Consider the following 15,825-nt stretch of genomic DNA (forward strand, 5'->3'; position numbering starts at 1 on the left):
TCTTCCACAGCAGCAGGACTCTTTTTTGTCTGCAATAAGGACTCAAGTCTCAGGCCTATCATCGACTATAGGCAATTGAATGCTATTACAATAAAAGATCGCTATCCTCTACCGCTTATCCCTGAGCTCATTGAGCAGGTGCGTGGAGCTACCTATTTTTCAAAATTGGACCTGAAAGGGGCATACAATCTCATTCGAATCCGTGATGGACACGAGTGGAAGACTGCATTCAGAACCAGATACGGATTGTTCGAATATCTTGTAATGCCATTCGGGCTATGCAACGCCCCTGCAGCCTTTCAACGATTTATAAACGATATTTTCAGAGACTTACTAGATGTCTGTGTTGTGGTATATCTGGACGATATACTTATATATTCACGATCCTTGTCTGAACACATAAGACATGTAAGACTAGTATTATCGAGATTGCTTGCACACAACCTATACGTGAAACTGAAAAAATGCTTGTTTCATAAAGAAGAGGTACTGTTTCTAGGCTACATCATATCCAAAACAGGAATCAAGATGGACATGAGTAAGATATCCTGCATTCAGGATTGGCCTACACCAACCACCCGCAAGGCGCTACAGCGATTCCTTGGATTTTCTAATTTCTACAGGAAATTCATCAGGAACTTCTCTGCCATTGTGAGACCCCTCACACAGCTCACTAGCATTAAGAGACCATTCAAATGGTTAGATGAAGCAAATAAAGCTTTTCACCTGTTAAAGACAAGGTTTACTTCTGCTCCCATACTACGCCTTTCAGACCCATCCCTCCAATACATTCTGGAAGTAGATGCGTCAAACATGGCAGTTGGAGCAATACTCTCCCAACGACCAACTAACACTTCACCACTCCATCCAGTCGCCTTCTTTTCTAAATCCTTAAGCAGTCCAGAGGTAAATTACCCCGTGGGTGAAAAGGAACTGCTTGCTATAAAATTGGCTCTGGAGAATTGGCGACATCTACTCGAAGGCACCCGATTACCAATACTTATATACACGGACCATAAAAATCTTCAATATCTTCAGACTAACAAAACTCTCTCTCACCGACAGGTACGATGGTCACTATTCTTTCTAAGGTTTAACTTCCTAGTGACCTACACACCTGCAGATAAGAACAAAAAGGCGGATGCACTATCACGACTAACTGAAGAAAACTACTTTGAAATCCCTTCCGTTCCTATAATACCCCACAAGCGTATTATTGGAGTTGTCCGTTCTTTGAAGGAAGAGGTTTTGCATGGTATAAGTTTGGATTCACCCCCACCACAACTAAATACCGATGCAGAAGGCTTCCTCTACTACAACGACAAACTTTACATACCACCTACCATGCGCACCAAGATCTTGGAATTATCGCATGATGTGCCTATGGCAGGACATATGGGTATAAAAAAGACTCTTAATCTGATTACCAGACAATTCTGGTGGCCTGACATGAAAACATCTATACAAAAATTCGTCTCTTCATGCAATGTCTGTGCCAGGTCCAAAATTGACACTACGAGACCATCCGGTCTACTATGCAGTCTACCAATACCCCAAACTCCATGGGAAGTTGTGTCCTTGGACTTTATAGTAGAACTACCTCCTTCCAAAGGATTTAATACCATCTTGGTGTCAGTGGACCATCTGACAAAGATGGCACATTTCATTGCTATTCGCAGACTACCTTCGTCCAAACAAACGGCAGAACTTCTGATGAAACATGTCTTTAAGTTACATGGTATCCCAAAAACTCTTCTGTCTGACCGTGGATCACAATTTATTTCCAAGTTCTGGCAAGAACTATGTCACATACTACGAATTGAGCGGAAGCTCACTTCTCCTTACCATCCCCAGACCAACGGACAGACTGAAAGAGTCAACGAATGCATCAAGCAATATTTACGTTGTTACACTTCTTACCAACAGGATGACTGGGTGGATCTTCTCCCTCTGGCAGAATTTGCCTACAACAACGCAACCCACAGTACGACCAAGCAGAGTCCGTTCTACTTGAACTATGGGTTTCATCCCTCTATTCTTCCACCACGCATCCTTCCTTCAAATAACCCAGTAGCCTCAGACTATCTTACCCAAATAAAGGACTCTCTGGGTTTGCTTAATACTACCATTGCACACGCTCATAGTCAACAAAAGAAGTACTATGATCTTCGCAGAAGACCTTCTCCTCAGTATGCTATTGGGGACCTCGTTTGGCTCTCAACAAAAAATTTAAGACTGAAAATCCCTAGCAAAAAGCTTGGACCTCTCTTCTTGGGACCTTTTCCAATCAAGAAACTTATTGGAAAAGCTGCAGTACAGCTTACATTGCCAATAGACCTCAAAATACATCCCATTTTCCATGTGTCGCTACTGAAGCCCCATGTTCCTGACCAAGGAATAAGGCCTACTATCCCACTTCCTCCTCCTGTACAAGTTGAAGGTGGAGAAGAATATGAGATAAAAGAGATTCTGGATTCTCGTATCCACAGAAGAAAACTTCAATACTTAGTTCGATGGAAGAACTATGGGCCCCAAGACGACACCTGGCTAAACACCTCTGACATACATGCCCCTAGATTAATCCGCAACTTTCATGTGAAGTACCCAGACAAACCAGCTCCAGAGGCCTTCAGGAGCCGGCCTTAAGGGGGGGGTACTGTAATGTTCTGGTACCTTTGGTACCCTAATTCCACTTTTCCTAAGTGTATGCGCCCCCCCATTCTCTTTTGATAAGGTGCGCATACACCTTTAAGACCGATGCTGTCATCACTGAGCGCCGCTGGAGCGGCTATTTCAACCTCCGGCGGTCTCACTCACATGTTCGTTCAACGCCGCATAATCTGCCTTGAAGCTCTCATGCTTGCAAGCATACCTCGCTATCGGAACCACGCTGCTGATCCCTGTATCCCGCTACCGGATCATCCGCTCTTGCCGAACCTCTACTACATTGCTACTAGTGATAAGTACCCCACAGGGGAAACCTCTATAACCTTCATACTAAAGCTTACACTATCTAGCTCTGCATACTAAGGACTATTACTACATCTGCATTAACTAAGATTGCTAGCTCTTGAGCCTAATACCATCTGCTCTTGCACTGGGTTGGTCTATCCTGTAGTTTCACCTGCTACTCTATCATCTGCTACCATACATGATTGCTAAACCTATCTGCATCCCATCTGCTACTATCTTACTTTCAAGAACATTCCTTTCAAGTGTCTGTCATCTACCCAACCTGTCTCTTCAGCCTATCATCACTATATTACTATACATATAAGTCACTCTAGGAACATCTTATTGAGTGTGTGTATTTACTTGCTGAATTGAGACTATCCACACATGATGAGTCTTGGGAGTTGGGATTGGTGTCTCAGCGTTTCTCTACATGACTACTGAAGTGGAATATTTCTGCAGCTGTAAATCCACATTTTACATAAAACGCAGGAGCGTTACACAAGGTCTGTCTCATTCTGGATCTCAAGGCTTTGAACCGCTTTATGCGGGTTCAGAAATTTTGAATGGAATCAATTCACACGGTGGTGGCATTCCTTCATCAAGGGGATTTCCTGGCCTCCTACGATATCAAGGACGCTTACCTTTATATCCCAATATATGTTGGGAATTAGCCTTTCCTTCGCTTTGCTGTGGGCGAGGAGCACTATCAATTTATGGCATAACCCTTTGGTCTCACCTTGGCTACTTGGGTGTTTACAAAAGTGTTGGTCCCGGTGTTGGCTTTACTGAGGCAGAAGGGGATTGCGGTGCTGGGGTACCTGGACGATCTCCTTCTGTGAGCAGGGTCTCCGAATGCCCTGAAAGACAATCTGGGCATTTTGGTGCGAACTTTGCAAGAGTTCGGATGGAAACTGAGGTTTCAAAAATCTGTTCTGGTTCCGTCCACAAAACTGGACTATCTGGGCATGACCCTGGACATCACCTTAGCCCAGGTGTTTCTCCTGGAGGTGAAACTCAAGAAGTTGCAGGATGCGACACGGCTCCTGTTGTCCAACCGGCAATCATCCCTCAGGACTTGCATGCAAGTGTTGGGCCTGATGGTCTCCACCTTCGAGGCAGTTCCATTTGCTCAGTCCCATACCAGGTCTCTACAGAGGGAGATCCTTGTCAATTGGAACAAGCATCCACAGGCTCTAGACAATCTGATCTTGTTGATCCGGAGTACGAGGGGATCCCTAAACTGGTGGCTCCACTCTCTGGTGCTTCGAAATGGAAAATCCTTTCTCCCCTTGTAGTGGACGGTGGTCACAATGGATGCCAGTCTCTCCGCATGGGGAGGTGTTTTGGATATGAATCTGGCTCAGGGGGGTTGGACTTGGGAGGAGTCCAGTCTGCCGATCAATATCCTGGAAATTCGGGCAATCAGGCTTTGCCTAATTCATTGGATGGATTGCCTGCAGGGGCGCGCGGTGAGGATTCAATCAGACAATGCCATGGCTGGGGCATATATCAATCATCAAGGGGGCACCAAACGTGCCTTAGCGGCCCCGGAAGTAGCTGGCATTCTAAGATGGGCAGAAAGCTTTCTTCCAGCCATCTCTACCCTACATATTCCGGGTGTAGAAAATTTGCAGACGGATCACCTCAGTCGGCAGAAGTTGGATCAAGGACAATGGTCTCTCCACCAGGAGGTGTTTCATCAACTGTGCCTCGGGGGGGGGAGCTCCCGATGTGGACTTGTTGGCTTTTCGTCTCAACAGAAAGGCGCAGAGGTTCGTACCAAGGTCTCAGGATCCTCTGGCCAATGCCACTGGTGCTCTTGTAACTCCTTGGAGCCAATATCGTCTAATTTACGTATTTCCTCCGCTGACTCTTCTGCCGAGACTTCTGCGATGGATCAAGGCAGAAGGGATTCCGGTCATCTTAGTAGCACTGGTTGCCGATGTCCCTTGGAGACTCCCTCTCAGTGAAGATCTGTTAACTGAAGGACCGATCTTCCATCCTGCTTTACAGTCCCTGGCTTTGAAAGCCTGGCTATTGAAGGATAGAGGGGTGTCTGAATCGGTGATTCCTACATTGTTAAAAGCTAGAAAATCTACTTCTATGAGGATTTGTCATCGAGTCTGGAGGGTGTACATTACTTGGTGTGAGTCTCTGGGGGGTTACCCCCTATTCCTTCTCAGTGTCTCATGTCTTTGAGTTTCTCCAAAGAGTTGTAGATCAGCGTTTGGCCTTGGGTACCATCAAAGGCCAGATATCGGACCCTGGTGATTTTCTTTCATTGCCTGTTTGCCACAAATTTCTTGGTTCAAACCTTTGTTCAGGGGGTCCGCTACCTGGCTTCCCCGGTGAGGTCCCTGTTGCCTCCTTTGGACCTCAATTTGGTGCTGTCGGTTCTTCAGAAACCACCCTTTGAAATATTCATGAGACTCCTCTGCTCACTTAGACGTAGAAGGTAGCTTTCTTAATGGCTATTATATCTGTGCGCAGGGTGTCAGAGCTGGCTGCGTTGTCCTGTCGTTCCCCTTACCCGGTGGTTCACAGAGACAAGGTGGTGTTTCGTTCCTGTCAGTCGTTCCTTCCTAAAGTAGTCTCTGGTTTCCTAATGTTGCCTTCTCTGTGTCCTAATCCTAAGCATCCTAAAGAGATTGCCTTACATTCTTTGGGTGTGGTTCGGGCAATCAGCGTGTACCTGGCAGGGACTGAGTTGTTCTGGAAATCTGATTTTCTGTTTGTCCTTGCGGATGGACCCCGAAAGAGGATGGCCGCCTCTGCTGCAACCATTTCCAGATGGATCAGACAGAAAGAGGTGCAGGCCTATTCCATTAAAAGTCAGAATCCTCTTTTCCCCTGTTAAGGCGCATTCTACGAGGGCGTTTAGTGCCTTCTGGGCCTTCTGTTAGTGATGCAGGTATGGTCGTCTGTGCACACTTTCAAAAAATGTTATAAGGCGGACGTGTGGGCATCTGCGATGCTTCTTTTGCCTCCAAGATTTTGCAAGCCACATTTAGGGGAGGTTTAGTCCTCTTTGAGGGTGTATTTGTTATTTTTGTAAGGTGAGCTCCAGTTACATAGTTACATAGTTACATAGTTAGTGAGGTTGAAAAAAGACATCAGTCCATCCAGTTCAACCTATGATGTTTGTGTGTTTGCTTTTAACCGTACATTGTATACCCCTGTATGTTGTGGTCTCCAAGGTGCCCATCTAATAGTTTTTTGAAACTATCAATGCTCCCAGCTGATACGACTGCTTGTGCTCCCCATCCCCATTCACTCCTGAGACCTTGCAACACTAACAAGTCACATGACACGGGAGAAAAAATGGCTGGTTGGGTCCAATTTGGACATTTCCACTTAGGGATATACTCACTTTTGTTCCCAGCGGTTTAAACAGTAATGGCTGTGTGTTGAGTTATTTTGAGGTCACAGCAAATTTACACTGTTATACAAGATGTACACTCCCTACTTTACATTGTAGCAAAGTGTCATTTCTTCAGTGTTGTCACATGAAAAGATATAATAAAATATTTACAAAAATGTGAGGGGTGTACTCACTTTTGTGAAATACTGTATATACCCATTGCACTGTGAACACAAAACCTTTAAAAAAAAAAGAGCAGCTTGCACCTAAATACAGGATACGCTATACAGGCAGTCCCTGAGGTACATACAGTACATCCGACTTACATACAGTACGACTCTTACTCGATACTTACAAATGGAGGGAGACAACAGGAAGTGAGAGGAAATTTTCCCCTAGAAGGGAAATTCACTCCTGTTAGAGTTATCATGGGAAAAAGGTGTCACCACTGAAGCTTTATCACCAATCCTTGTTTCCATGACATCATTGATAACATTGATCATTGGTAGCATTGATCATTGAAATAATAGCCTTCTGAGCATCTTTTGTTGGTGTGTTTTCTGCCTCTTTTAGGGGGACTTTATCCACAGTCTCAGACAGTTCAAAGCTGCAGACACTTGATTCTGGTTCCATGGGATGTGTCTGACAGGTACTTCTTGCTGCAGTGCACAGAGAAGCTGAACCTCTAGTAGAACCACTGCAGCAGGGAGTACCTGTCAGACACATCCCATTGAGTCAGAATCTATTGTCGGCATTCTTTTGTTTACACTTCAGCTCTCAGTGCGGATGACTCATCAATTGTTAAGGACGTGGCTGCCGGCTTCCCAGCCTGCTACTTAACAACCAGCTATTTTTCACACAGAATTCAAATCGGTCGATCATTTTTCGACCAATCCAAATTTGAATTGTTCTGAAAATTTGGAATTCATTAGAAGATTAAAAAACAAAATTAAATTTAACAAAAACATAGTTACATAGTTAGTCAGGTTGAAAAAAAGTCTATCTAGTTCAACCAATAAAAAAAATCCCCTTAAAAAATCATACAATCCCATTAACACCATCCTAAATAAAACAAAACTAAACAAATTCCAAAATGACTAAAACTATCTAAAAGGAAACAAAACATTTTTTTCCATTCTGCACAACTTACATACAAATTAAAAAATAAACCTACAGAACCTACAGAACCTATCTTGTTTGTAACCCGTGGACTACCTGTATACTAAAATGATCATACACAAGTGCAGCGTTCTAAATACTGATTACATAAATGGTAAAGCAACAAAACATCCCACAAAGTGGTGAATAGTCCACCATTTACATGCAAAATGTGTTACAATAATGTGATAAAAAACTTTTAAAACACTTACATAGATATGGCTTGTAAATGGTGTCCAAACTACAATACCCAGAATTCCAAGCAAGCACACATGCATTGCAAGGTCAGGGCTTTCGGCTCCACCTATCATATATGACTTCATCAGGGGCATAGTCTTCAGTGTGGAAGTCATATATCAGACTTTGCATGTACTGTTAAATTATGCGTAACTGTAATAGACATTTTTTTCTTACTTTTGTTTTTATAGCCCACGGTGTGTTAAACATATTCAAACTGACACCCGGTGCAAAAAAGAAAAAAAGTGCACCCACAATAGTGAGAGCACAAAAAAGTGCACAGGGTGTACACATGGTCCTCCTCCAAAGAGGAAGGACCCTCACCCTGATCCCTGGGACACAAGGCTCCTAACAGGGACTGAGGTACTCACTGGCCCACCCGACCCAAATTATGCGTACCCCATTCTCTGAGAGGTCTGCAGAAACAGACCAATCCCGAATACTTGGTGGGGCTCCCCCGAAGGGAGATCCCATGGGAGAGGGAGGACCAGTCCAAAAAGCCACATACCCCCCCCCCCCCAAGACTTCCGAAAAGGACCAAAACCCTACTAATCGGGATTAAGAAAGTGCACAGTGCAAGTGACAAAACACACATATAAAGTGGGAAAAGGGATGTAGAGAAGTGCATTGGTGCCCTCTGGTCCTAGCCAAAGAGCCCAGCCCCAGAGGCAAGTGGAAAAAATGTGCATATGGTGCAGTGACCTTGGTGCCAGAAAAACTCAAGATGAGCGCCCCCACATGTGAGATTTACAGCACCCCTGAACTGCCACCCCAGGGGCACATACACCACAGGCTTCTTTCACAAAACAAATGTTGCTTAAAAATGATTTCACCAGCACTAGCAGCGCTTAAAGTCGGAGCATCAAATCAGATGTCCAAATAATAAATAAACAGTTCACAAAAGAATCCACCACGTGATCAGTGATATTCATGATTTGGTGATACCGCTAAAATTGTCTGGAGGTGATCAGGCTATCCAAGCAAATGACCCATTCACCACACCGCGTGCGTTCCTCTCCCTTTCAGTAACAAACTCACCAGATTGGTATAAACATGTCGCCTTGTAATAGCCTTTAAATGATGACCCCATAACTCAATCCTCCATCCATGGGTAAATGTTTATATAAAAAATGAAGCACATACTGTAGCGTAATCCTAATAAGGTGTTGTATTACCCAAATACCCCCTTTAAAATACACTGACATAATATAACACAAAGTCAGCATGAAACAATATCAGAAACAGATTCAGCGCGTTCGGTCTCTCTCACTGCCTTCTGGTAACCCTCGAGCTATGGGGATTCCCAGGTGATTCTAAAGTTGCTAACGCTCACTTACAAAGGCCGTGTAGTAACTCCCTGGAGGCGTTTCGTCATTACGTCTTCTTCAGCGGGCGTACCCACGCGATCTGGCCTCTCCTACTTATACCCATTTAGACAGGAGCTTTAACCCTTATTAGTAGCTTCAATGTGTAGCTTGGAACAATCATCAGTGATGCTCGATATAGAAAAAACAAGGTAATCATTTATACAACCACCGATATTTCTGTTCAATTACATGCAACACATCACTGCGCATTTTAGGTATTGTGGGGATTTAGCTCGGTGGCGGGTATGGATGACCCCTTGGGGGGGGTGCGTTTACACAGGGAGATAGCCGAGAAGTGGTTGCAAACAACAGTTTGGTTTATTCATGCAATTTTCTTCACACAAGTGCAAGCCTCAAAAACATCCAAATAAAACACAAAATAAATCCTTGCCACTGTGGGCGGCTACCTTCTCACATACAGGAACCTACCTACGGAGTCTGTCTCCAACCTACTGTTAGGCAAACTTTGCTGATCCTACAGCAGACACTCAATAGCCCATTTATTTTCTCTTCACACAACAAATGTCCATTGAACATGTCCCTTTTCTCTTCACATAGAGGAAATTCCTTTGTTTTTCTCTTCACCCAACAAATGTTAATTTATTTCTTTTCACATAGAAATAGTCCAAGACCTCACCTTGAGTAGTCTTCACACTTTTTACCCTCCTCAGCGCACATCGCTCCAGGAGGTCTTCCCCTCCCATGCTCACACAGCTTCAGGGGGCACCCATCTGATTGTCCTCCTCTACTCACACAGCGTCAGGAGGCAGCAATCCTTCTCCCATGCTCACACAGCGTCGGGAGGCACACATCTGACTGTCCTCCTCTTCCCAGCTCACACAGCGTCAGGAGGCAGCAATCCCTAGACTTCCTCTGGACAAATTATAGAGGCCTTAATTGCTTCATTCTGAATAGCTGACATCTGTTCAACGTCCTTAGACAGTTCTGGCTACCACTGCAGCCGACACCCTATAGTAATTGGTGAATTTTCTAAACCAGGTGGAAATGTATCTCCTGTCTGTGACTACATCCACAGATTTACCTGACTTCCTGTCACATACCCCCCCTCTTGTTTCAACCCTAGGGTTGGGACACAGTTTTCCAGGCACGCATGTGTCAGGCACTGCTCTTGACTCTCACTGATAAGCCTCTTAGTATCCTCAAGCTTCAGGATGAAACCGTTTCTGTCATCTTCATTGACAGATTTCTCATAAATGTCAGAAAACTTGTCCCTCCTCTCATATACACATTCTTCAACTGCATTTTTGGCATCATTTCTCTCCTTCTCAAGTTTGTCCTGCATAACCGTCCGTCCTATCCGCCATGGAGGACCGTGATCCATAGGCAACTCAATTGTGCTAGTCTTAATGTCTTCAACATTCTTGAGCTTAGCTTGCTCTCTGCAATCAATAAATGATTTCCACAAAACTTTGAGAACCTCTGCTTCACTTGGCTTTGTTCCAAGAAATATCTGTACTTTATCAACTTTCCTTCCACCCTCATATGGGTCAAAGGCAGTAGCTTCATTAATTAGCCATAGACAGTTGAACCCAGCGATCTGGGTGGTATCCATTACAGACCTCCTCTCTGCATCAGTGAAGAAGCATGGAACTGCAACACAGTCTATTACAGGTTTCTTCAATGCACTTTCTGCTATTGCACTACTTTTCCCTTGTAGCTCCTTTAGTATTTCCTTGCTTTGGTTGAATTGCATATCTGCTGAACTATTTGACCGCTCAAGGTCACCTAGTTCCTTTTCTCTATCTGAACTCCACATGGAATGCATCTCAAGATCACGATCAAACTTCTGCCACCTGTCTTTCACCAGTTCCATTTTGGAAATATTCCCTGAAAGGCACTTATTCATTTGCTTCACGTTTTCACCAACAGCCTTAGTTTTCTCCACTAGGTGGTGTTTGCTTTTTTCTCCAAGTTTTATATCACTTGCTTTAGTTTTCTCCACTAGGTTTTCAGCCTGAACTGAGAAATCATCACATTTCTTACACAGCTCCTTTGTTTGCTGAAGCTCTAATGATACATTTTCCAATGCTTGACGTTTTTGAAGGAACTGTTTATTCCAAAGGGGTGATTCAAGCAACATGTCATCACATTTCTGATGCTCACTCAGGACAGACCCCAAAACACTGATCCTTTTATAAACTGCATCAGGCACACTATCCCCTCTTTGGGACAGATCCTCTGTTGTCTGTAATTCCTCTTCAAGTTCCTGCAACGGAATCTTCATCTCTTCTACTTGCTGTTCTAAGGCTCGCTTAGACTTTTCTAGCTCCTGAACGCTTTTCCCAACATCATCCTTAGAGCTGACCAAATCTTCCATTTCTGTACACAGCTGTTTGTTAACTCTTTCTAGTTCAACCTTACACTCTAGAGCTTCCTCCAAGGAGCGAGCCAAGAACAAGGCTTTGCTCTCTTTATCACGCGCCTCCGCTTCTGCACGGTCGCGTTCTTTTGCATATTTTGCAGACACAGTCTTCTCCTCACCAAGCATCTGATCCAACCTCTTTTTCACATTTTCAACATTTTCTAATGAACCAACGCTTTCTTCCATGCGTTTTTTCATATCCGCTATCTGAGCTTGCAATGTTGCGACTTGCTCTGATAGGTTTTTCTTTGCTTCCTCCTCCTCTTTTAATTGTTCCAGGAAGCCATTTTTCTCATCTTCCATTTGTTTGAGTTTTGTGCTAAAACTCAGCTTTTGACACCTCTCTTCCTGTAAGAGTTCCTGAGTGTCTTGCATCTGCGATTCCAAGATAGAGAAATCCTTGGCAATTTCTCTAGATTTGCTGTCTGCTTGAGAAAGCTGATTTGTAACATTGTCCAACTCAACCTGCAGTCGGTTTGCTTTCTCTGACAGCTTAGCACACAATCGGTCACCTTTTGACACCTTGACTTGCGATTCCTGCAGCTGTGCCTCTACTTTTTTTCTCTTGTGTTCAGAATCTCCTTTTCCCTGCATAAGAGCCTTCACCTCATTGGCTAGCTTCTGGGAATGAGAATGTAATTCTGCCACATAGGCTTCTTTCTCCTTTAGCTGCTGCTGGATACGTTGGGCTTCATCTTTCCAACTTTCACAGTCCGTACGCAATTCATCTACCACATTGCTCAAAGTGGTGAGCTCATACACAGTACTCAGTAATTTAGCCTCTCTCTCATTTTTCTCCTTGTAGCTGAGAGACAATGTCATTTTCAGAGCGACAACTGTTCCTGCACATCCTGCAGGTCTATTTTTGTAGCTTCCAAAGACTGAAGACTTTTTTCCAGCTGATTACGCAACTCCAACATATCACACATACTTTGCTTCTGCAAAGTCTGAATTTCAATTTCCTTTTCCATGAGGATGGTATCTTTCTCCATTATAGTCTCTCTGCGTTTTTGTAACTCGGAAAAAAGAAGAGCAGTGGATTCTTCCCACTGTAACACCTGAGCCTGCACGTTTCTATGCTCCATCCTAAGCAACTCCAGGGCTCGTTCCTTTTCTTCCATTTTCCGTTGCAAGGCATCCAGCTCAGCCCTGCACACATACTCGGTTTCCTCCAAACCGATGGCCTCCATTTTCTGCTGGCGTCTCTGTTTCCAGCCTGCCATGCTCTCTTGGTGAGCCTGTTTTTGAGCTGCAAAGCTCCGCTGAAAATCCGCATTTGCCTCAATGTTGCTAGGGACAACAACCTTTCTCTTTAGCAGACTTTGTTCAGGCATGGATGGGGCTCGTTCAGGCGGTAACATGCCCTCCATTCATAGAATCCGGTCTCTCATTTCAGCTATCTTTGCATCTTTCAGGCGTTTTGACCGCCCCATCTTCAATAACTCCACAATAAATTTTTCACAGTCCAGCAAAAAAATTTTGAGACCACTGTCTCTTTAAAATTAGTAGTTTTTCTCTCTCTTGCAGGATCTCCTTTCCTGCACACACAATTTGTGCAGTCTCATGCACCAGACAAAGTTCATCAAAAATTTTGAGACCACTGTCTCTTTAAAACAAGTAGTTTTTCTCTCTTTCAGGATCTTCTCTCCTGCACACATAGATTGTGCAATCTCATGCTCCAGACAAAGTTCATAGAACATATGCACTTCTTTGCAGGGATCTTTGCTTCTGCCCAATGCATACCTCCACCATATGTGGGGATTTAGCTCGGTGGCGGGTATGGATGACCCCTTGGGGGGGGGGGGTGCGTTTACACAGGGGGATAGCCGAGAAGTGGTTGCAAACAACAGTTTGGTTTATTCATGCAATTTTCTTCACACAAGTGCAAGCCTCAAAAACATCCAAATAAAAATAAAACACAAAATAAATCCTTGCCACTGTGGGCGGCTACCTTCTCACATACAGGAACCTACCTAAGAAGTCTGTCTCCAACCTACTGTTGGGCAAACTTTGCTGATCCTACAGCAGACACTCAATAGTCCATTTATTTTCTCTTCACACAACAAATGTCCATTGAACATGTCCCCTTTCTCTTCACATAGAGGACATTCCTTTGTTTTTCTCTTCACCCAACAAATGTTCATTTATTTCTTTTCACATAGAAATAGTCCAAGACCTCACCTTGAGTAGTCTTCACACTTTTTACCCTCCTCAGCGCACATCGCTCCAGGAGGTCTTCCCCTCCCATGCTCACACAGCTTCAGGGGGCACCCATCTGACTGTCCTCCTCTACTCACACAGCATCAGGAGGCAGCAATCCTTCTCCCATGCTCACACAGCGTCGGGAGGCACACATCTGACTGTCCTCCTCTCCCCAGCTCACACAGCGTCAGGAGGCAGCAATCCCTAGACTTCCTCTGGACAAATTATAGAGGCCTTAATTGCCTCATTCTGAATAGCTGACATCTGTTCAACGTCCTTAGACAGTTCTGGCTACCACTGCAGCCGACACCCTATAGTAATTGGTGAATTTTCTAAACCAGGTGGAAATGTATCTCCTGTCTGTGACTACATCCACAGATTTACCTGACTTCCTGTCACAGTATTAAAACCAAATTCACACTCTCAATATGTAAAAATATGTAGAAATGTTCCATAAAAATAATATAAGTACAGTATTAAATTTTGAAGGGTATATAACATATTGATCAATATCAACAATAAATAATTACTTGTAAAAAATATTTATAAAAAGTTTACGTAAAAATACCTAAAATCTAAATTTAAAGGTATACCAATCACATAATCAATACATTTACACCCCAAGAAGTTCCGCCCGTCCCCTACATCACTTAAAAATCACTAATAAAACTATTAACCACTTGCCGACCGCTCACTCGAGCTCTACTGCGGCAAAGTGGTTAGTTCCCGTCCAGCGACGTAGACCTAGTTTTTTGTATGTACCTTATCCCTCAAATATATGTCCTGAGATTCTTGTCCTACCAATCTGATCTTCTCATCAAGACGGTCAGCCCTGTAAACCTTCTCAACAATTTTTTTATTTTTTTTTGTAATTTGGGATTGCTGTAAAAAAATTATGTTAGAAATGCAATTTCTCCTGACCCACATAAATTGCCCCTTCGGAATATTCCTTAATCATACAGGTTGGTGTCCACTATATATATGGGGAGATAACTATTGCGATCCGTGGGCTTAAAATAAACTTTAGTGGCAAGTACATCATTCTGTCTCATAATGGTCACATCCAAATAGTCTGTTCCCCATTCCACTGGTAATCAAGCCTAATATTATTGGGATTATTGTTTAATTACTGCATAAATGCTTTAAGAGTTATCTCTGATCCGGCCCATATAAAGAATAGATCATCAATAAATCTTTTGTAAAGCAAAAGCTCATCTCTATTTTGGCTAAATATGAACTTATCCTCCCACTCACTCATAAAAAGGTTGGCGAGGCTCGGAGCAAATTTAGCCCCCATAGCCACGCCCATTTTTTGAGTATATAATTTACCATCATACCAGAGTGTGAGGCAAGGAGAGCCGATCAGCGGCTCCTCCTCACAGGGCAGACAAGGACATGTAATCAGGACACTGATGATCAGTGCCCTGATTACAGAAAATTGCAATAGAGTGCCAATCAATGCCCACCATCAGTGCCCACAATCAGTGCCCACAATCAGGTCCAATTTTGTACCTATTTTCAATCGCATACCAACCATTCATACTCTGATGAAGGTCCATAAAGATCTTAGTAATCCACCAGTGAGACTGTGATTGTCAATGGCATAGGCTCAGTTGCAGTGTGAGTTGGACAATATTTAAATAAATTCCTACAGACTAGCGTTTTAAATACAAAGGCTTATTTACATGATACAAAAAATCTATTACAACTGTTAAGAGATAAACATAAAAAAACTGGCGCAACAGGACTCAAAAATGAACCTCAATAACCACCTAGGAAAATATTAATGGGAAGATGCACGGACCTGGATGTTGTGTGACAAAGTCCAAAAAGTCCATAAAAAGCACCGGTCTGTGCACTCCAGAAGGCTGCTGATTCTCAAGACGAGAAGGAACTTGCAATATACTGGAAGATAAGAACAGCGCCACTCTAAGTGCAGTAAAACCAATACTTTATTTGACATATAATAATGCTGGGTACTCACAAGATGAAACGTTTAAAAGGCATGGTAAACGTATGTAGAAAAATCCATTAATCCAGTGCCTGGGCAAGGAGGGGCTGATGTGCTTCAAATAGATCCGTCCGACTGCGGGAGTGAGCAGTATCCGGACCCCGAGGACACCTGCAACGCCTCCGGCGGCGGACTTCCGGGTTGGGCTAAG

At 43.6% G+C, this 15,825-nt stretch overlaps 1 protein-coding gene across 3 annotated transcripts in view; it reads left to right on the forward strand.

Moving 5' to 3' along the window:
• Nucleotides 1–15,825, forward strand: part of BAIAP2L2 (BAR/IMD domain containing adaptor protein 2 like 2) — a 218,273-nt gene that overhangs the window by 181,456 nt on the left and 20,992 nt on the right. The gene's annotated exons all lie outside the window — the stretch shown is intronic.

Source organism: Pelophylax lessonae (genome assembly GCF_965119305.1).
Source record: "Pelophylax lessonae genome assembly, chromosome: 8".
NCBI classification, from domain to species: Eukaryota; Metazoa; Chordata; class Amphibia; order Anura; family Ranidae; genus Pelophylax; species Pelophylax lessonae.